This window comes from Pinus tabuliformis, chromosome 6 (assembly GCF_031772625.1).
Source record: "Pinus tabuliformis cultivar Carrire ecotype Pingquan chromosome 6, CPIR1, whole genome shotgun sequence".
Lineage (NCBI taxonomy): Eukaryota > Viridiplantae > Streptophyta > Pinopsida > Pinales > Pinaceae > Pinus > Pinus tabuliformis.
Window position 1 is genome coordinate 909722329 of NC_142292.1, and position 21524 is coordinate 909743852.

General features: G+C 42.3%; 1 long non-coding RNA gene across 1 annotated transcript in view; it reads left to right on the forward strand.

Annotated features, from left to right (window-relative positions):
* Window positions 1–21524, forward strand: part of LOC149261895 (uncharacterized) — a 135033-nt gene that overhangs the window by 56779 nt on the left and 56730 nt on the right. Inside the window, exon 2 of the long non-coding RNA XR_016248680.1 lies at window positions 18701–18779. This is a non-coding gene — a long non-coding RNA (uncharacterized LOC149261895). The remainder of the gene's footprint in view (window positions 1–18700; window positions 18780–21524) is intronic.

Genomic DNA, 21524 nt, shown 5'->3' on the forward strand with positions numbered 1-21524 from the left:
GAGGATAAGACTCCACAAGAGGTATGGACTGGTAAGAAACCCTCTCTTTCACATCTGAGGGTATTTGGATGTGATGCATATGTACATGTTCCAAAGGAGAAATGAACCAAGTTGGATAGTAAATCTGAAAAGTGCATCTTTATTGGGTATAAGGATGGTTTAAAGGGTTATAAGCTTTGGAACCCAGTAACAAGGAAGGTTGTGTACACACGATATTTGGTGTTCAGAGAGGTGAAAGATGTTATTAAACATGAAGTTCAACCAAAGGAACCTGAGAAGATAGAGTTTGAGCTAAAGGAGGAAGAATCGGACTCTACAGTAGAGGAGGAATCAGAAGATGAAGAGCCAGATTAGTTCGAGAAAGAAGGCAGCCAGAGAGGTATAGTCCATCTACTTTCTGTTCAATTTTTTCTTTATGTATTACTAATGATGATCCCAGAACTGTGAAGGAAGCAGTAGATTCAGAGAATGGAAAACTCTAGAAAGAGGCCATGGTTGATGACTCTACAGTAGAGGAGGAATCAGAAGATGAAGAGCCAGATTAGTTCGAGAAAGAAGGCAGCCAGAGAGGTATAGTCCATCTACTTTCTATTCAAATTTTTCTTTATGTATTACTAATGATGATCCCAGAACTGTGAAGGAAGCAGTGGATTCAGAGAATGGAAAACTCTAGAAAGAGGCCATGGTTGATGAAATGGCATCTTTGCACAAAATTAGGCTTGCGATCTATTGGAGTTGCCGGCTGGAAGGAAACCCATTGGCAACAAATGGGTGTTCAAGAAGAATACAAATGCAGAAGGAAAGGTGGAGAAATACAAAGCTCGGTTGGTAGCAAAAGGTTATTCCCAGGTGTCGGGAATTGATTTTGGTGATATTTTTTTTCCTGTTGCGAAGGTAACTTCTATTAGATTACTTTTATCTATTATTGATGCTTTTGATTTTGAGGTAGAACAAATGGATGTGAAGACAACATTTCTTCATGAGGATCTAGAAGAGGAAATCTACATGAAGCAACCTAAAGGCTTTGCGGTGAAGGGTAAGAAATAACTAGTATGCAAGTTAAATAAGTCTCTCTATGGGTTAAAATAGTCACCAAGGATGGGGTATCAGAAATTTGATACGTTTATACGGGGACTTGGCTTCACAAGAAGCAAAGCAGATCACTGTGTGTATTTTAAATTAATTTGTGACCGTGTTATTTATCTGGTCTTGTATTTGGATGATATTTTGCTAGTTGGAAATGACAAAGAAATTATCCAGGATTTAAAGACCCAATTGTCCTCCAAATTCAACATGAAATATCTTGGTGCTACAAACTATATTTTGGGCATGGAAATTAAAAGAGATTGGGCAAAGAGGAAGCTCTGGTTAAACAAGAGGAAGTATGTTGACACAATTCTGCATAGGTTTAATATGGATGATAGTAAACCAGTGAAGGTTCCTATTCCTGTAAGTGTGAGGTTATCTGCTGAATAGTGTCCCAAGACACAAGAAGAGGAAGATGACATGTCACATGTTCCATATGCAATTGCAGTCAGTAGCCTGATGTATGCAATGGTTTGTACTAGACCAGACATTGCACATGCAGTGGGAGTATTGAGCAGGTTTATGTCAAAACCAGGGAAGGAGCATTGGACAACAGTGAAGCAGGTTTTCAGGTATTTGCGTGGCACTAGTAATTATGGTTTGTGCTACCAAGGAAGACTAGGATTGGATAGAGTGTTGGATATTCATGGCTTTGTTGATGCAGACTGGGCTAGGGATCTGGATCAGAGAAGATCTACAAGTGGGTATGTGTTTAACCTATTTGGAGGTGCAGCTAGTTGGATGAGTAAGAAACAATTTGTAGTTGCACTATCAACTACAGAGGCACAATACATGGCAGACACTCATGCAAGCAAGGAAGCAGTTTGGTTGCAGAGATTGTGTTCAAGTATGGGGTTAGTACAGGAAACTATAAAGATAGACTGTGATAGCCAAAGTGCAATTTTCTTAGCAAATAACCTTGCATATCATTCAAGGATAAAGCACATTGATGTTCAGTATCACTTTGTGAGGGATATGATAGAAGACAAAAAAGGTGTTGCTGGTAAAGGTGGACACTTTGAAGAATAGTGCAGATGCATTGACAAAATCTGTGAGCTTTGAGAAGTTCTCTTGGTGTAGAGAAACAATGGGCATTGCAGGGGTGGATAAATGACTAAGCTCTCTTGTGGCCCCCTGTGGAAAGAAAACAATAAGTGGGAGAATGTTGGGTTGTGTTATATTCTTTCCACGACTAGCGCACGTAGTTAACGAGGGGGTTAGAGGGGGGGTCACAGTGGTTTGAGCAGTACCTGTAACCCCACTCTATGGTTTTGTGCATGATTTTCGCACATGTTTTTTTGGATGCGATGGTTTTTGGTCCATGGTATTGGATGCTTTGGCATGTATAAATATGTATTGTAACATTGAAATGAACATAATGAAAAATCAAGTTGGTAGTCTTGGTTTTGGGATCCAAGGGAAAATCTCTATGTATATGTGTTTTATGTGTTATGCTCTTGCATTGTTTATTTTCCATGTTTTAGAATTCATATGCAGGTAATTCTGTATGGGGTTAAAAATTATACTAGGCCATACGGGGTACTACAAAAGGTTCATCATAAACTATGCAGCCATAATAACCCCAATGGAGAAATTTCTAAGGAAGACAGAGGAATGCATTTGGACAACAAATTGTTAAGAAGAACTGGACAAACTAAAAGAAAGGTTAGTAAGTGCACCCATATTGGTGTGCCCTGACTGGAAGAAAATGTTCCATGTACATATTGATACGTCTGGAACAGCACTTGGAGCAGTCTTAGCGCAACCAGGAGAGAAGATGGATCATCCAGTATACTACGCAAGAAAAAGTCTCTCCACAGCAGAAAAAACTACACAACAACAAAACGAGAAGCTCTAGTAATGGTCTACTCTCTCCAAAAGTTTAGGCACTACCTTCTGGGTGCACCATTCAAATTTTTCACAGACCATTCTGCACTGAAGTACCTAGTAAACAAGCCGATACTGGAGGGAAGAATATGCAGATGGCTATTATTATTTCAAGAGTTCACGTTTAAAGTAGTTGTTAAGCCAGGCAGACTGAATGTAGGCCCGGATCACCTTTCTCGCCTGGAAATAGGGAAGAATGATAGAGCAATAGATGACCGGTTATCTGATGTCGTTTTATTCAAGATAGAAGCCATACTCGACCACCTACAAGAAATTGCTTCTTTGCTCACAACAAGCAGTTGTCCACAGGGCTACACTGCAACACAGAAAAGGAACCTGGTGGTTAGAGCAACGGATTACCAACTCATAGCAGGACACCTTTACAAAATGGGCTTAGACTAGATACTCAAATGCTATGTCCTACAACATGAAAGAGAAGATATCTTATGGGAGTGCCACGTAGGGGTCACAGGAGGCCATGTAGGGGGTAAGGCAACTGCAAGGAAGATACTACAAGTAGGACTATGGTGGCCTATGGTACATAAGGATTTGAAGGCATTCGCCAATGAATGCGATGTCTGTCAAAGAGTTGGAAGGCCTTCCCGACGCGATGAGCTACCACTACACCCGGTCCATATGGTGCATATATTTGATAAGTGGGCGGTAGATTTCATTGGTCCAATCTCCCCACTAGCACGACACTCCAAATCTCGATACATAATTACTACCACAGCATACCTGTCAAGATGGGAAAAATCCACCCCAGTAAAAGACTGCACAACAGAAACCATGGCGCGATTCATTTTTGAAAATATCATCTCAAGGTTCGGATGCCCGAGGAGCCTCACAAGTGACCAGGGTACACACTTCCTGAACGAGACAATTCAGGTCTTATTAACAACTTTTATGGTACAACATCACAAGAGCAGCCCTTACTATCCACAAGAAAATGGTGCAGTAGAATCATTCAACAAGATACTAGAAAGAGGGCTAAACAAAATCGTATCAGCCAACAGAGTTGACTAGGATGAAAGAATTCTAGCGAAACTCTAGGCATATAGAACAATAGTTAAAAGACTCCATAAACAAACTCCATTCCAACTAGTATACGGTAGAGAGGCGGTGGTGCCCCCAGAGTTCGTACTACCCAGTATGTTGATTTCAGAGGCAACAGGAATGACCGATAACAGTGCCTTGTGGGATAGATTGAACTAGCTATTAGAGCTCAATGAAACGTGGTTCCTGGCGGAGTTCCATTAATCTATCGAGCAACGAAGATAGAAGTCTTAGCACGATAGGCACATCAAGAAGAAATCATTCAAAGTCAACAACCAAGTGCTCCTCTATGACAGCAAGTTCCTCAAGTTCCCAGCAAAACTACATATACACTGGTTAGGCCCGTTCATAATTACACATATAAAAGAATCAGGTGCAGTAAGACTTGTGCAGCTGGATGGAATCCTACTACTAGGATGGGTGAATGGCACATGCCTAAAACCTTTCCGCAGATATATATATATATATATATATATATATCTATATTCACATAATAAGGTTGCGTCCAGTAGAGAGATACCGCAACCCATTTGTGGTCGAGGGGTAGTGTCCGTAGAGTCAGCAGGCCTAGTTGGCAGGAATAGTAGTTGTGCATGTCAAACACTATCAACAGAATACACGTAGGTTAGAACTTTTTCCAAAATTGATGGCCACACATGCACCCATCCCATCCGTCGTACCAATATTTATTTCCTGATTAAGTAATCAATGAGGAAACTATCAAGGTAGGGTCGCAAAATCTTTCCCGTTAAGCATAGAATTAGTTAATAAATAATCCCATCACGGCATAATAAAGATGCCATGCAACCCACTCTGTACTTTCCAAGCCCACGTCATAGTTGGCACGTACCAGTTAGCCAACGACGGCAAAAAGATAGCTAAAATACATGGAAAGGCCACTGGAGTAATTAGTTGATTAAAGCCTCATCAGTTAGGGGATGTCGTGTCAGAACTCGCTACATAAATCTTACAATAATTAAGGGAATGGTAGAATTTCAAACACCAAAAGGATTCTAGGAGCACTCGGAAGAACAGGAGCAGGATAGGAGAAATAGAAGACCACCAGTGCAAATTGTTTACAGAAGAAGGGGAACAATGGCAAAGAGAATCATATCAGTCCCAAAAACTGCTCTAGATCCAAGAATCGAAGTTCTGGATGACCTGTATGGGAAATATGAGCGGTCGAACCTCATTGACAACGACTTCACAGACGATTTCCAATTCCCAGCAATGAAAACAGAGGCATATGCAGAAGAGTTTCAACAGGAGGATGGTACTAGGGCCTCCAAAATCAGGGGAAACTTCAAAGGGCTACAAAATTCCATGCTATTCACCTTGAGAAATCTACCTATGTTCATCACCCAACTGGCCGCCATGCAGTATACTAAGCTATTAGCCAGCAGGATGCATGGAGGTTCGCTATGGCTGGACAGAGAATACCCGATCCATGCTGAAGATATCTATCGATTAACTGGGTTGGCAAACATGGGGAATGCAGTCAGCACAACATTCCATGTTGGGGCCAAGTGAGGAAAGAAACTGACAAAGGGAAACATCTACACCCGCTATGGGATGGAGTCGGGGGGGGGGGGGGAAGGCACGAAGCTAGACAAAATCAACAAGGATAACATCCGGTTTTCCTGCTCCCTTATTGTGGGAAAGATGATGAGGCACTTCATGAGAAACGAGTGCACCCTGGACATGGTGTTAATAGCATAACATTGTTGCTAGGGTGAGATACTCAACTGGGTAGCCTTCGTACTCAACAAACTCTTTAAGGCATGTGAAGATGTCTACCGGTGGAGCACTGGCTTTGTGTTTGGATATTTGGTAATGATGCTAGAAATGTGGAAGTGGAGGCCACCACCAGAGAGGTAGATGGAAACTATCACTGAATATTAGCCAATTTCACTTAGATATGAACCATGGAGGGCATCGGGGGATCCCAACATAAAATAGATCATTGAAACGACCTTCAAGAGTTGGTACGCACAGATGGTGGATGCCATTCAGTCTGTGGAGAGAATACCCAAGACTCTCCTTGATGAGTTCTCAGGCGACCTCTTGTTCAGGGCCTCACATGCGTATACTTATCTCAGACCACAGTGTGTCAACCCCACCACATTCAAATTAAGGCCACAAAGATTTAGCCTAATAGAGGAGGCCTTGCACAGAGAAGTAGAGTCCTGACCGGGAGTGGCCTCCAAAATAATAGAAGGAAAGCCCAGGTACCTGTTCGGAGCTCTGGCACCACAGAACCAAGAGGGAGACGAGGCAGAAAGTAACAATAGAAGGGTGGCAACTAAAGTACTCCAACCAATGCTGCACCAAATGGAGGAGAAAATGTTCGAGGTAAGAAGGACAATCACAAGCTTCGAGCCAGGTGAGGGTGACTATCCCGAACATTTTCAAGGTTCAACTATGTTGTTCCCCATTATAACACCACCCCTCTCAATGGCACCTCCCACGAGTGTAGCCCAGACTCCCTCCATGACACTAGTACGCAAGCCACAAAAGAAGCGAGTTATCTGCACCCCCCAAATCAAAAATCTGGCAGCCAAAGAGCCGAAAATTAGCACCCCAACCCTAGTCATCGATCTCACTGTTGAGGTCAAACACCAAATTCCCACAACTACCATAGTCAAGGAAATCCCCAACACCACAGCCACTGCAGTACATCCATCGCGAGAATCATCCCTGCAAACAACTTCCACCTCCACAACAACGTCCAAGCTCTTCCCCTTCAGCCACAGGAGACTATTTGTGGAAGCAGAAGTTTAGTCAACTGGCTGGAAAGAAGGTGGCACCTCGACCTTAGGGATACCACCCACCGAAAGTACAACACCAATGCTAGGACTGGACCCACTAACTGGAATACACCTGGATACCAGTTGGCAGGGAGAAAGGACTGGCTTATACCTACCTGCACTACTTATAAAGATCACAGTCCCCCCAAACCCTAGTATCACCCCAGCCACACCACAGTTACCCTGCCATCACAACAACCATCCAAGCAAGAGCATTCACCCGCTTCACATTCTGATAAATCCATTGCAAGGGCCTACCCTTACAACAACAATTTCTAGCACTCTATCACTGGTCATCAGCCCAGTTATTTTCTTTCATTCAGCAAGCCGCCCATAAGGCCGAGAGCCTGCATGAGAAACTAGCTAAGGAAGATGAGTAGCAGAAGATGCAATTGCTCACAGTGACAGAAGAACAGGATCACCTGCAAGAGGCAAATATAGGGTTGTAATCACAAGTGGATCACCTTACTCAGAGATTCCAATCCATGTGGCCAACCATCACCGAAGCCAACACGGAAGCACCGATGAACATGTTCACCTGCTCTTTGATCAACTGCTAGGATCATATACAAACTGTGTGCATATGCCTAGCAACAAAAATTCTGAAATGAAGAGGAAGCTAGAGACCATAAGGTCTGCACTACCAGACCTTATACAAATTTATGCACGCTTATTTGAAAGCAAGGTATGAGAACTTGAGACAAAGAAACAAGCAGTAGACGATGCCCTCACCCATGGATATGCCTTAATGGGAAATGTCCACGATTGGTCAAGCATTCTAGCTCTGAATAATCACCAAGTCTACACGTTGCGAGAATAGATTCAATCTCTATATGCCAGCACATGGGCATGCATAGATCCTACTCAGCTCTAGCAACTAAATGAATAAATCGATATCCTCAAGACCTAGGTTGATGCAATTGAGGAGGAGTCGACCAAGATGAAAAAAGGAATTTGAGACTTGCGGCCCCCGATTCGGATGTAGGTTCTGCTGTTAAAAGAGGCATGCGATTCAAGCAACCAACAATTGGATGGCCTGCAAGCCCAACAGCCGACAACCTTAACTTCATAATCAACTGAGGCATTCACACAAAGTGCAAATGCAATCCTCGCAAACTGGGACTTGGTTATCCAGCGATATAGTGATTTCAGGCAGTAGACGACAACAACAGTCCCCAAGTTGGAGCCTTTGTTTGGAACAGAGGAGCCACAAGGTCAATAAAGGGCCACAGAAACAAATGCCACATCACAGGCTAGGATTGAAATGGAAGAGATGCCTATTCCACAAGAAAGTATCGCAGCAACAGAGGTGTCGACACAACAGACAGTGGAAACAATGTCAGTAGCAACACAACCACCACCCATAGAACCCATGGAAACAACAACAAAGCTGCCAGAGGTCAAAATGACTTGACTTGGGGATGAGTCAAGAAATTATGGTCAGGGCCTGTTGGAGCCTTCGTTTATTTTGAAGAGTTTTGACCAGTTTTGACCAACCATAGGATGGGAAAGGACAAATGGCAGTAATGGTTGGATGGCGGAATGAGAAGTAGCGGAAAGGTGATGGCAAGGTGGCAGTGGAAGCCAAAGGCATCCGAGGAGACAGGAAGGCATAGAGGTAGTCTAGGAAGTAAGCAGTAGAGTGAGAAATGGCAGTCCAGGCAGTCGGGAAGGATATAAAAAGAGGAAGAATAGAAAGGAAGAGGTTGTTGTTACTATTGTTGGGTTTTGTTAATTGTTGGGGTTGTTGCTGTGGATGGACCTGCTAGGCACTGAAGGATTGGGTTGCCAAGGAGGTACATAGACATAAGAGCAGAAGCAAGAAGAGCTAGAAACTGAGGAACTGGGTTGCAGAGCAGATATGACCTGAGCTACAAAGCCAGGTATTTGATGTATTTTTTATGGCAAGAGGCCAAGTTATAATGTATTATGTTCTGTTGCTTTAATGTAATCCGAGTTGATGGTTGTTAAGACTCATAATGCATTGCACATCATGTTCTATGGCTTATAAAAATTTTAAATAGTCTTCTTGTTGCATGAAGCTGGTGCTTTCTAGATCGATACTAGAATGCTGTTAGTTCTATGGTATTTATGATGAGTCCTTGTGTATGAGTTTAGGGTATCATTATCTTTGTTCCATGTATTATAAATGCATATGTGTATGACTGCCTATGTTCAACTTATATCCCCTCGATTCCATGCTGAGCCCTTCTCGCTATTTGGTTGCGGCGTGCTTTGGGTGGGACTCCTTACCCTTCGGGGTGAGGTGAAAATGCCAACACTATCCTAAACTACATCGGACCATTGTTAGCCTTCCGTGCCTGAACCCGGGGTATTTTCCCTGATGAATAATTCGAGCCAACAACAAGTGTGCTTGTAAAGAAAATGCTCTTGATGGAAACCACGTAGTAAGAAAAACTGGCAAACGTAAGGCAAGAACAGGACATGAGATGAGGCTCACCACACAGATAGGATATTATGAGATGGACCAGGTCATTCTGGATCTGGGGTCTGACGTGAATGTTTTGCCTAAATAGATATGGGAGAGAATGGGGAGACCTGTGCTGGAGTGGTCTCTTATCCAGCTGAGAATGGCCAACTAGTAGAAGATCATCCCTATGGGATGACTACATGGATTCATCGTAGATATAGAAGGTGTGAGTGCATTGGCTGATTTTGAAGTAATAGAGATCATTGACAACAACAATCCATACCCCACACTCCTTGGAATTGACTGGGCCATTGATATGAATGGAGTCATCAACTTAAATAAGAGGACAATGTCGTTTTAGGGGAAATTTCTTCGGGTTGTAGTACCATTGGACCTTGCAAAAGGACCATGCTATACTGAACCAGTCCATGACTACGAAGAGAGTGATGATGACTTGGACCAAATCTACAAAATAACATCACGAGATCAATATTGGATTAATCCAATAGCTAATGGAAGGATTTCATGGGACTGGGAAAGCTCTTGTACCTTGGATTCAAATGAAGAATTGGAGCATTGGTAGAATAGGTTGCATGAAGTATGTATGTTGTGCTGTAACATGATGACTAAATCGTTGCACTGTGTGTCATGAGAGGTAAGACATTTACCCTATTATGATGGATTAACTGATGTGGATAAGTTTTTAGATATATTTGAATGAGAATTCCTTGAGGATCATTGCTTCCAAGCACTGGATTTGGCACTATGCGCTACACCGACTCGATGGTGGGGTACGCACAATGACAACTTTGATGAATGGTGAGATTACAAAAGGATGATGAGGTTGCGATTTTCTCATCCTAAAATTCAATTAACTGAGAAGTATGATGGGAAAAATGATCAGCGTGATCATTTAGCGAAGTGGACTAAAGCTTATGGAACAGAGTCGCAGCTGGAGTGGGTGCACTAATTCTGTCATAATTTGGATACAATTCCTATGAATTGGTATCTGGAAATGGAGCTACACCATGGCACCGTGGAGTGGGATATATTAAGGAAGGATTTTGAATGACCTTCAGTTTTGAATATGGGTTCGAATGCATTGATGAAGCTCTGTAGGAGATTAAGGAAATGATCTTCAGAATTCCACAGGATCCTTTGGTGTTGGTTCAACTGGACTGGAGCACCGAGCTGCATCATTCGCTAGAATTCTATAATGTGACTGCTGAGAGGGAGGATGAAGATCCAAGAAATATCAATGTTCCAAAGGCAGAAGGCCATCACGAGGTTGAAGGTCCGCAAATAGAAAACCCAAACATCACTGCTCCATTGAAAACCAAGCAAGTAAACATTAGTATTGAAGCAGAGCCAAAATTTGTGAAGATTGGAGACTACTGGGATGATTCCACAGTGGATAGAGTTGTTGAGTTACTTCGCGAGTACCGGGATATTTTTCCTACCAAGTTTTCGGACCTAAAGGGCATCATAGGTGACTTGGGTGTGATGAAAATCACTTTGAAATTGGACGCAAAGTCTATTAAGTAAAGGCTATTTCACCTTAATCCCAAATATAAGGAAAAGGTATGCTTGGAGTTGGATAAGATGCTAGAAGCAAGCATCATTGAACCTATGGAAGAATCTGATTGGGTAAGCCCGATGGTGGTTCAAGAGAAGAAACAGAAGGGAGAAATAAGGATTTGTGTAGACCTAAGGAAGCTTAATGATGCATGCATCCATGATCCTTTTCCGACATCCTTCACTGATGAGGTATTGGACAATGTTGGAGGGTAGGAGGCCTACTCGTTCACTGATGGATTTTCCAGGTACCATCAGATGAAGATTGTGCCAAAGGATAGGAGCAAAACAACCTTCGCAATGAAATGGGGTTGTTTTCAATGTACTATCATGCCGTTTGGACTTAAGAATGTGCTTGCCATATTCTCTCGTGTAGTTATAGTAGTGTTTAATGAGTTTATTCATAAGTTATTGGAGGTGTATTTTGATGACTAGATGGTGTTTGGTTTAGTAAAGCGCCATGTAGCAAGCCTGCGCCTGATGTTGGATACGTACCGTAGATACCAGATTGCGCTGAACCTGAAGAAGTGTCTATTCTGTGTTCCCTTTGAGATCTTGTTGGGTCATGTGGTGTGAAAGAAAGGGTTGATGGTGGACCCTACCAAGATCATAGTGATAGTAAATTTGGAGGCCCCAAGAAGTGTCAAACAGTTGCGTGCAATGCTTAGACATACATGATATTACATGAATTTCATCAAGGCTTATGCTTAGATTACCACGCCCATGGAGAAATTGTTGAAGAAGGACGCTACATTCTGTTGGGATGAAGAATGTCAGTGCAGTTTGGATGTATTGAAGGAGAAGATGGTCACCGCACCGATTTTGGTCTTCCCGGATTGGAAAAAGGAATTCCACGTACATGTCGATGCCTCTTGCATTATGTTGGGAGCAGTGCTAACATAGGTCGGTTAGGGAGAAATGGACCACCCTATAGCCTTCACGAGCGGGAAATTATCAAAGGTTAAGAAGAATTACTCAACAATAGAATGGGAAAGATTGGCTATGGTATACACACTTCAAATGTTCAGGCACTAATTGTTGGGTGGACATTTCAAAATGTACACAGATCATTTTTCCTTGAAATACTTGGTCAACAAGCCTGTGTTGGGGGGGAAGATTTGCCGATGGTTGCTGCTATTCCAAGAGTATGACTTTGAGGTGATTGTGAAGCCAAGGAGGTTGAATGTAGGACCTAACCATCTGTCATGGATTGAGACAGGAGAGGAGCCTACCAATTTGGAGGAAGGGTTTCCCGATGCACAACTCTTCATGGTGTGCATAATAGATAAACAATTTGCAGATATTATCCACTTTTTTACTACATGGACGATGCTGAAAGGATATAATAGTCAGCAAAAGAAGGAACTAGTAGTGCGTGTGGCAGATTTTTTAGTGATTGCAAGACATTTGTATAAGATGGGCTCAGACAAGATATTGCGACGATATGTGCCATATTTTGAATGGAATATCATCCTCACTGAAGCTCATGGAGGGGTTGCAAGTGGACATTATGGAGGAAAGACGATAGTGTAGAAGATTTTGCGCACAGGGTTATGGTGGCCTATGCTGCATAAAGATTATAAAGCATATTGTAAGGCATGCGATGCATGTTAGTGAACGAGCAGACCATCACAAAGAGAAGAGTTTGCACTGAATCCTCAAGTATCATTGCAACCATTTGAAAAATGGGCAATTGATTTCGTTGGGCCAATCCAACCCCCTGGGAAGAAGACAAGTGTGCGCTATATCATCACTACGATAGAGTATCTAACCAGATGGATGGAGTCACAGCCAGTGAAGGATTGTATGGGGGCTACAACAATGAAGTTCTTGTTTGAATATGTGTTAACCAGATTTGGCTGCCCAAAAGTGTTGATGAGTGATCGGGGGTACACATTTCCTAAATGAAACGATCAGTGCATTGACTGAAGAGTTCCAGGTTTATCATCAGAAGAGCACACAATATCATCCTCAAGCTAATGGAATAGTTGAGGCTTTTAATAAGATTTGGAGAATGCACTGACGAATATTTGTAACATGGAGTGGAATGATTGGGACGTGTGAATAATTGCAGTGCTATGGGCATACAAGGCTACTTGCAAAAAGCTTATAGGATAAACACCTTTTAGATTGGTCTATGGTGTAGAAGCTGTGATGCCTAAGGAATATATCATGCCTAGTCTACACATAGCAGATTTCACAGGTATGGAAGATCGTGAAGGCTTGGAAGAACGACTCGCACAGCTGATGGAGCTTGAAGAAGACAAATTCTTTACTGGATTCCATCAACAAGTATAGAAGGAATGCAAAAAGGAATGGCGCAATCAACATATCAAGCTACAAATGTTCAAGGTAAATGATTTGGTTTTATTATATGATAGCAAGTTCACTAAGTTCCCGGGGAAATTTCAAATGCACTCGCTTGATCCATATTTTATCAAAGAAATTACAGATGGAAGCGCAGTTCAGCTTGCGAAGCTGAATGGAGAACTGTGTCCAAGAAGGGTGAATGGAAGCTGATTGAAGCCATATACAGGGGATCCTACACAATGAATATATGGCGACAAGACAGTCTTAGTGCTCCAGGAAGTTGCAAGGGAGCGTGGGACTATAAACTACACTACCAAGATTGGAGGACTATGTGGCAGGCTAGTTACGTGGAAAATGGTGTACTCGCAGTATAAGAAGTTGTGCGGAGGAAGCTGCGCTACAGAGGGAGGTGCCACGCGACATAGCAAGAAAGTGATCATTGGATTCACTGTTCATGATTTTACATCCAGAAGACGGTTAAGAGGAGAAAGCTGGTGACACTTAAGGCCAAAACCTTTGAAGATCTACCACCAAAACAACATTAATTATCGATTTTTTGGGGGAACAGTCGGATATGAATTCAAAAACCCTTATAAATTACGCATGCTGGTCAAACAGAGAACACTTTGCACACTTAGAAATTTTGAGCTGAGCTATATGCTACTTATGAACCACTTGTTCTTTGAGGATTTGGTCATGAGCCCTGCATTTTCCAATTTACTAGAGTTGAATTAGAAGTTCATCCTTGAAACCATTTTAGGAACAAGCCTTGCTGAGACTGTGAGAACTAGGGGAGATGTCGGGTCTGAAGGAGCTGCTCCAGAGGTTGTGAGTATGGAAGCCCTAGCTCGTGTGCCTATGACGTTGAGGTCACCTAGGCCGAAGCCTACCCTTGTTAGAGAAACCCAGACGCTGAAGAAGGATAAGCAGAAGAACCCAGTGTTGGTGCGCGCGTCACCTAAAAAAGGTCTGTAACTCAAAAGCAGAAGAAAGACAAGCAACCGGAGAGGGTTGTCGATTTAGAGGCCAAGGAAGGATAGGGCACCAAGGATATAGACACGGAGGGAATGGAGCCCATTTCAAAGCTGTCAGACTATATCCATCTGTGCAAGGGGAAAACAAAGGTCACAAAGGACTCGGACTCAGACACATTTGTTATTTATATCCCCCCACTGCTGAAGCAAGTCCCCTTTGAAGGTTTGTGCCTTGTGCAGATCCCCCTTCTGAAGATAGAAGATTGGGACCTGGCAGACTAGGTTCCCTCACCTCGTGACAAAAAAGTATAGGATATGTGTCTATTACCTAGACTTAAGTGTCAGTGAGTTAAAAACAGTGGAATGGATCTGCAGAGTGGAGAATTCCGCGTTGTTGAACCTATTGTGGGTACCCCACTATCACTGCACCACTATCAACATGACCTATGTGCGTTAGTTGCTTACTCTAGTCTACAATGGGTTCTTATGGCTAGGAGGGCCTATACCCATCACAGACATGCTCTTCCACAGGATCACGCACTTGCCAAATGAGGGATTGAATCTAGCCAAGGAGTTTGGCGGAAAGGTAGGCGAAAAATATTTTGTGAACAAGATGAAAAAGGAGTTGAACTTGTGAAAAAGTTGCGTGGATATTCAATAAAATAAGGGTCGCGCAGCTGAAGTTCTAGCGCCCGTGGTCTCTTTAGCTACACAATGCACGAAGGGCGTGCAATTTAACTGGTCAAGGTACCTATGTAGCAAATTCCTCACGAATTTCCACAAGGTCTAGGATGAGACCAAGCCATTCCACTATGATTGGTTTATGCTCTCCATCGTGTTGGTCGCATGGTAGCTATCGGAGGACAACCAGTTTCCTCCATTGAAAGAAGGATTGTCAAAGGCTGCGTAGTTTTCCTCCCTTTGGGCCACAAAGGACACCACAAGGGTCACAGAAACAAATATATTATGGGTTTTGATGGAAGCAAGCATCCTCATGGCCATCAACCAGTGCCCATAGTTGTCTCCAACTTTGTATGAGCAATCTTTAGCTTATGCCATGTTCAAGGATGACTTCCACCATGTTTACATTTAGGCACGGAAGGATCTGCAGCATAAATGGTATGATTTACCATACTTGGTCGCAAATATAGAAATTCAGGAGGTAATCAAGTGATTTCCAGTAGAATGGCACACCCCATCCAACTTGGATGCTAGAACCAGTAAGGGTGTGGGAAGCTCAGCAAAAAAGAAAAGGAAAGATGCAACAAAGCAGGATGCGCAAAAGTTGGCTGCATAGCGAAAGAAGGAAGCCATAAAGAAGGCTCGGATGGAGAAGGAGTGCGCTGCTAAGGAGTAGGTCGAGCAATAGCAACGCGAATCACAGAGAAGTGGTAAATCACCTTCACCTGCGACAGAGGAGGAAGAACAGTCTGAATAGGGTGGCAGAGGAGTTGCGGGGTAGAGCGCCCTGTTTCAACTGAAAAATCACGGACAGGATCAGTGGGAATGTCCCCGAAAAAAGAAGAAATCGGACAAGTCGTAGGTTGACCCCATGGTGTTGACAAAGGGCAATCTCGATGAAATCTGTGACAAATTCTATGATACTACAACTGAAATGCTACAACAGTTTGAGTAGTATTACATGCAAACACTTGGGAGCATCCAAAAGGATCTACGCAAGTTGCAGATCCAAACTAGCAGGATGCAAGAGGGCGTAGGTCAAGCGAGCGTCGCATAAGTGAGCCTGGCACCAGGGACGAATCAGGCTATAGAATTGGTCAAGACATTGGACCTTCGCACAGTTTCTCTACCGGAAGGGTTCCTACGTGCAGAATTTACTGATGACCAAATCATCTTAAGTACCCTCAAGGACATTGTGCTGAACATTGAAATGCTCCCCAATGAATTTATTCATGCACTGCAGGCAGGGGTGATGGAGGAATTGAAGAAATGTTCGCCGAGAAAATGCACTCCTGGAATGAAAAAGATACAATACAGGCACAAAGTTCCAAGCTGGAGGTCGTGGTAGTAGAAGCATGTAGAATAGTGCCGGAGTTGCACATTCCAGAGAATACACAACTAGAATCCAAGATCCGGAAACTAGCTGTAGGAGTGTGCAAGGTAAAGGCAGAAGTTGGGCGAGTTCAATTTGAACTCAATATGAAGATCATAGAGCTTCAACTCAAATTACAGCCTACGACTCCATCCAAGGTCAAGGAGTAGCACGGAGCTACCATCAAGGAAGGGATGGCCACATTGGATGCCGCAGTCACTGACTGCATGACCTTGTTTGAATAGGTGATGGAGTTGGTAACAACCATGTAGGAAGACCCAAACCTGTAGATATTGAATATAGATATTCGTGAGTTCCAGAAGAAGTATGACGAGGTCAGGTTGACGATGCACTTAATTGCTACAGCACAACGCCTCGCCAAGTTGTAGGAGGGAAAGCAACTCGTCGCACAGGTAGAAGTAGCTTATAAGAAGGAGGCCATGCCTAAGGCCAAGTTGGGACCTTGGTTAGAAGAAGCTTACGAAGTATCAACCAACATTCAGGAAAAGATGACAGGCTTACAACAAAAATAGCAAACAATGAAGCTGGTCGTGGAAGGACCAACTACAAAGCAATGTAGAAGAGGTCAAGCAGGCAGCTACGCAGAGTGCTACTGAGGTTGCAGTTGTACAGGTGGAGCTGTGGGATCTTTGCAGCAAGATCACCGTGCCAGTCGAGTGACTTGAGGGTGAGTCAATACCTTTGTGTTGTGGGCCTATTAGGATGGGGTCCTCTGGGTCAGTTTTGGGGTAGAAACCCAAGATTTGATGTAAATTTTGGTAAAAATATGTAAAGTCTCTGCAAGTTGTGGATGCAGAGCGCGTAGATAGTTAGGAGTCAAAAGGGGTTTTAGCCCCTTGTCTATGTAAATATGAGTCAGTTTTGAGATCCACCCATGGTCTGCGGACCATGAGATTGTATGTAAAAATCTATAAATAGGTGTGTCTTAGAGAATCTAAGGCATAGATCGATGTCTACGACTAAGAGAGGAGAAAAAGGGAAAGTAAGTAGTGGGTAGATAGAAGGAAAAAGGCTCCGTAGCTGAGTGCACAGAGGTCTAGAGTAGAGTCTACAATTAAGTGCATGGACCCCTGCAGCTAAGTGCACAGGGAAATTTGAGTCTGTAACCTCATATTGAAGATCAATAAAGAATACTATTGAAGAAATTCATGTGTTTATCTATTTACTTCTTTTATTTATGTTTGTGATATATGATGTGATGGAATAATGTCATTATGAATTATTGATTTATTGATGCACAACTCTATTGGATAAGTCTTATTAACTGTACGCAATGCATGTTAAGTACTTTTGTAAAGATTATAATACATTATGTTATGTATATTAAGCACTTAAGTAGATCTGCATGAACTTAGATCTAGGGTCATTTTATGGTGAGCGTAAGTGGTTGGTTCATCTGTTAAGGGTCCGCAAAGACCTATCGTAGACCTTCGTAAAGGTCTAGAGGCCATTTAAAAGAAGTTGCATTACTAAGCCCTAGGGGCTAATAGATTTGTGCGAAGGTAGATCTAGGTCAATAAAAGATATCACACTGATCTATGGATGCAGAAACTTGGTTCCAGCATCCTCCCATACTGCTTTAGGTGAGACTTCAGCCTGCACTACACGGGTTGATGCCGAAAGTGCCAGTAGTGTAGGGTTTTATTTGCGCAATCAACTCTGAACCTGGGTCAGGACCCACTAAGCCAACACATAGGAAAATGACCTCCTCATCAGCTCAAAGGAGAAGGGTAAGATGACTGAAATATTGACCAAGTTCATAGGCCTATTTTCCAAGCTAACGCTCTCCAGGAACTAGCAAGATGATTTATAAAGCTTCCTAGCCATGCATCAAGTGCGTTAGTCCCTAGGGTAACTCTGTTTGTTGCCTCGGGAGGTGCGTTAGTCAACTTAAGTGAGTTTCTGGAGGTCAAAGGAGAAAGTTGACCAAATAATATCCCTATATTCACTCCTATGTTAGCTCATAAAGTAGGGAAACATCCATATTCGACCTGTTTGAGGAATTTCTATTCCTAATGGAGTCTACAAATAGGGAAAGAGTGATAAAGCATGGAAACATCTCTGCTTTTGCCCAAAATAACTCATGAAATATTTGGCAAGGCTTATCCTCTCATGCTATATATTTGAGGCTAGGGCCATTGTGAAAGAGGTCAAAAGTATTGAAAGGATTTCCTATTCACTTTCGAAGCTTGTATTAGACATTGGCTCTTCAAGAGGTTAAGAAGAGAGAGAGAGAGAGAGAGAGAGAGAGAGAGGAGCTAGAGGAGTAAGGGAAGGTTGATGCAACTAATGGTTGTAATCACTCTTTCCTATCATTAATATAGACCTGCAGTTGTTTTTTCCACTCCATGGCATTGATATTGTGTTTTATTTACATGTTTATGCAACACTAATGATTATGAGTAGCTTATATGTATGCAGTTAGATATCCCTATGTATTATTGTATTGATTGTTGAAGTTATATGCTGTGATATTATGCCTTGTCTTGTTTATGTATAGGTATTGATCTTGGAGCTAGTTGAGGGGTCTTCCACTCCGCTACTTTGCATTCTTCAACAACACCACACCAAGATATGAGGTAACAATCCTTCTTCTTATTTTGATTATCATTTCACTAATACATATATGTGAATGTATCTCTGGGCCAGCAACAACTAATCTTACTATATTACAAGGATCTTGGGAAGATCCTTGAGGCTATCAGCACCACAATCACCTGTGTATTAATCACTATAGAAGAATTGGTGACTCCACTGGGGACTACACTTAGGTCCTGGTTTTCTCCCAGAAATTTCCCAGGTTTCTCTTTCTTCCAAGCCTACTTGTACTTCTTGATCCCCTTTCTGACCACTTAGGACTATACAACACCCTCCTCTCAGTGCTCAACCTTAGATCTGATCCCCACAACCTTGATTTAGAGCTTATTCCTCACTAGTGCATCCTACCTGTGAAAGTAGTGCTTTATAGAGCACCATGGCCTTGAAAACAGAGCGTTAGTGTAGCCACTAACTCTACATGTCCTTTGTTACAGTGCATTATCCAACCACTTCTTGATAAGCAGCTAGTTTTCTGAACTCATGGGTTGCGAAAGTTGCTTGTAGACTAATTAGGGATCTACTGTCGTGCATGTTTCCTGAAAAAAAAAATCTTTTTAGGAAAATAGATTTACTGCTTATGTTTTTCATAAAAAAGAAAATACAAAATGTTTACAGTTTTTTCTGCTTAGTTGGTTAGATCTACATTTATTTGGTTTTAAAAGTTGTTAGAGAGAATTGTATTTTTGTCGGTTGTGCTTGTGTTTTACTATACTGGATGCATGGTATATATTGATGTATAAATGACTCCTTCCTTGTAGAATCAACTCATTCATTGAAGTGAAATTTAAATCATTTTTTCTGCATGGTTTGAGTCAAAGTCCCACATAACTTCATACGTCAACACCCCTACCGAAGACATTAACAAAGTACATTTAAAATTTACATCGTAATAAAATCAATCAGCAACTCTTTTTTGAGTAAACACATATTAGTTTCGGCTAGGATCTTGGGTTAGGCAGTTGTGAATTAACTGCCCAAGATCATACACCGAAACTAGTGTCATTAACGAGGGAAATCTTTCTGCACGCATACTATCTAGGAGCACTCCAGTCAAAGCTGAGCTAAATGTGAGACAACATCAGACTATAAATGAAGGTAGCCCTCCTTTGCTTACATCTCCTTTGGGTATTCTATGTATCGGGGATATCAGAGCTAATTTGGGGACTCGTGTATCCTGCCCACACAACGTACTATCTACAATCATGTCCTCCCAGTAGTGTCTATGATTTGAGGTAACCATAGTGGCCATACTTCTTAGGAACGAACACAAGGTGACTAGGGTTGGCTGCCCTGGTACCTAAACAGACGAACCTACTCTATCTTTGGTTTTAGGGAGGGTGTTCATCTTCATGAGAGTACTTTGCCCCTTAATCTAAGGTTCGAGTGAAACTCAAGTGTAATAATAATTGTACATTTGGCCAATTCTCTCTTTTATCCATTGTGATACTAGGTTTCATCTCTAGCAATCGATGGTTATTAGACATGGTCATACCCTCTGCTTGTTGATTGACTTATTTAGAGTATTTTTTATTTTTAGGTGCCAGTTTTTTATAATCAAGACTTTAATCAATATCACTGTAAAATATATTGATAAAATTTATCGGTCATCATGGCTACATACAACCCTCGTCGTCAATCTAGATAGCTACAAGGTCTTCCTCCACTAATTATGGAGGATCCAACGAGCCCCAGTGAGTTGGATTATGCACTTCAGGTAATCAATCTCCCAGATCTAACACTGAATCAGTCTGGACATCCCATGACTCAAGTTTACCAAAATATTTATTTATTGAAGGTTTCATTCCTCCTTATAATCCTTTGATCATGAATCCATTGGGACCAGTATTGATTCCAGTTACACCTATACCTCCTATGTCTTTTGCTGAACCTATACCCAAGATCCCATCGACGAATAATGGGTCATGGGCTTTTGTGGACACTTTTGGTCCACCTCCACATCCCCATTCAACAGTCAGTACCAACCCACTGATCGAAAACCCAACTATCCCAACTATGCCAGGTTTGAGCACCATAGTTACACCCAACATGAGTGGAACCTAGTACATACTAGTTTCCACCCCTTTTGTGTTAGCTCCTGGACCATCAACACGTGCTCCATATAATGCTCTATATAGCGTAGTTAGCACAGGTCCCTTTAGCAACCCTTTTGGTTGGAATCCATTGTTTAGTTCCAACCCTTAGGTTCAAATGCCTGGGGGCAATGTTCCCAATATGCATATACTGATCGGGAACATTACTGTTCCCTCTCCATTTATAGGACAAAATAGATAGTCATTGATTGACATAAATCCTCCATATGTCAGTCAAGAGACTATGGCTAATTACGTGGCTAATAGGATCCTTCAAACAAGGTCTCGCTCAATCCATATGGGCACCCCACTCTCAACCTCAAATGAGTCAAGGGGGTACTCCTTATCCTGGGGACACTTATATCCCCTAGCCTAACAACCCCTATGGACAACCATAATATACGACTGTTCCCCAAGGAAATTATTATTCCAAGCATCCTATGTATAATATTGGAACAATATGATGGGAGGACCTTAAGGAACCTCAAGTCATTTGTCATCACCTTGGTTTGAATCGAGGGCATCAAATACTTTTCCTTTCTTGGCAACGCTTGACATCCCCAATTTGAACAAACTCACCAATGACCCCATCTTTCACAACTTACTTTGGCCTCCAATCCCACACAAAATTCCCAC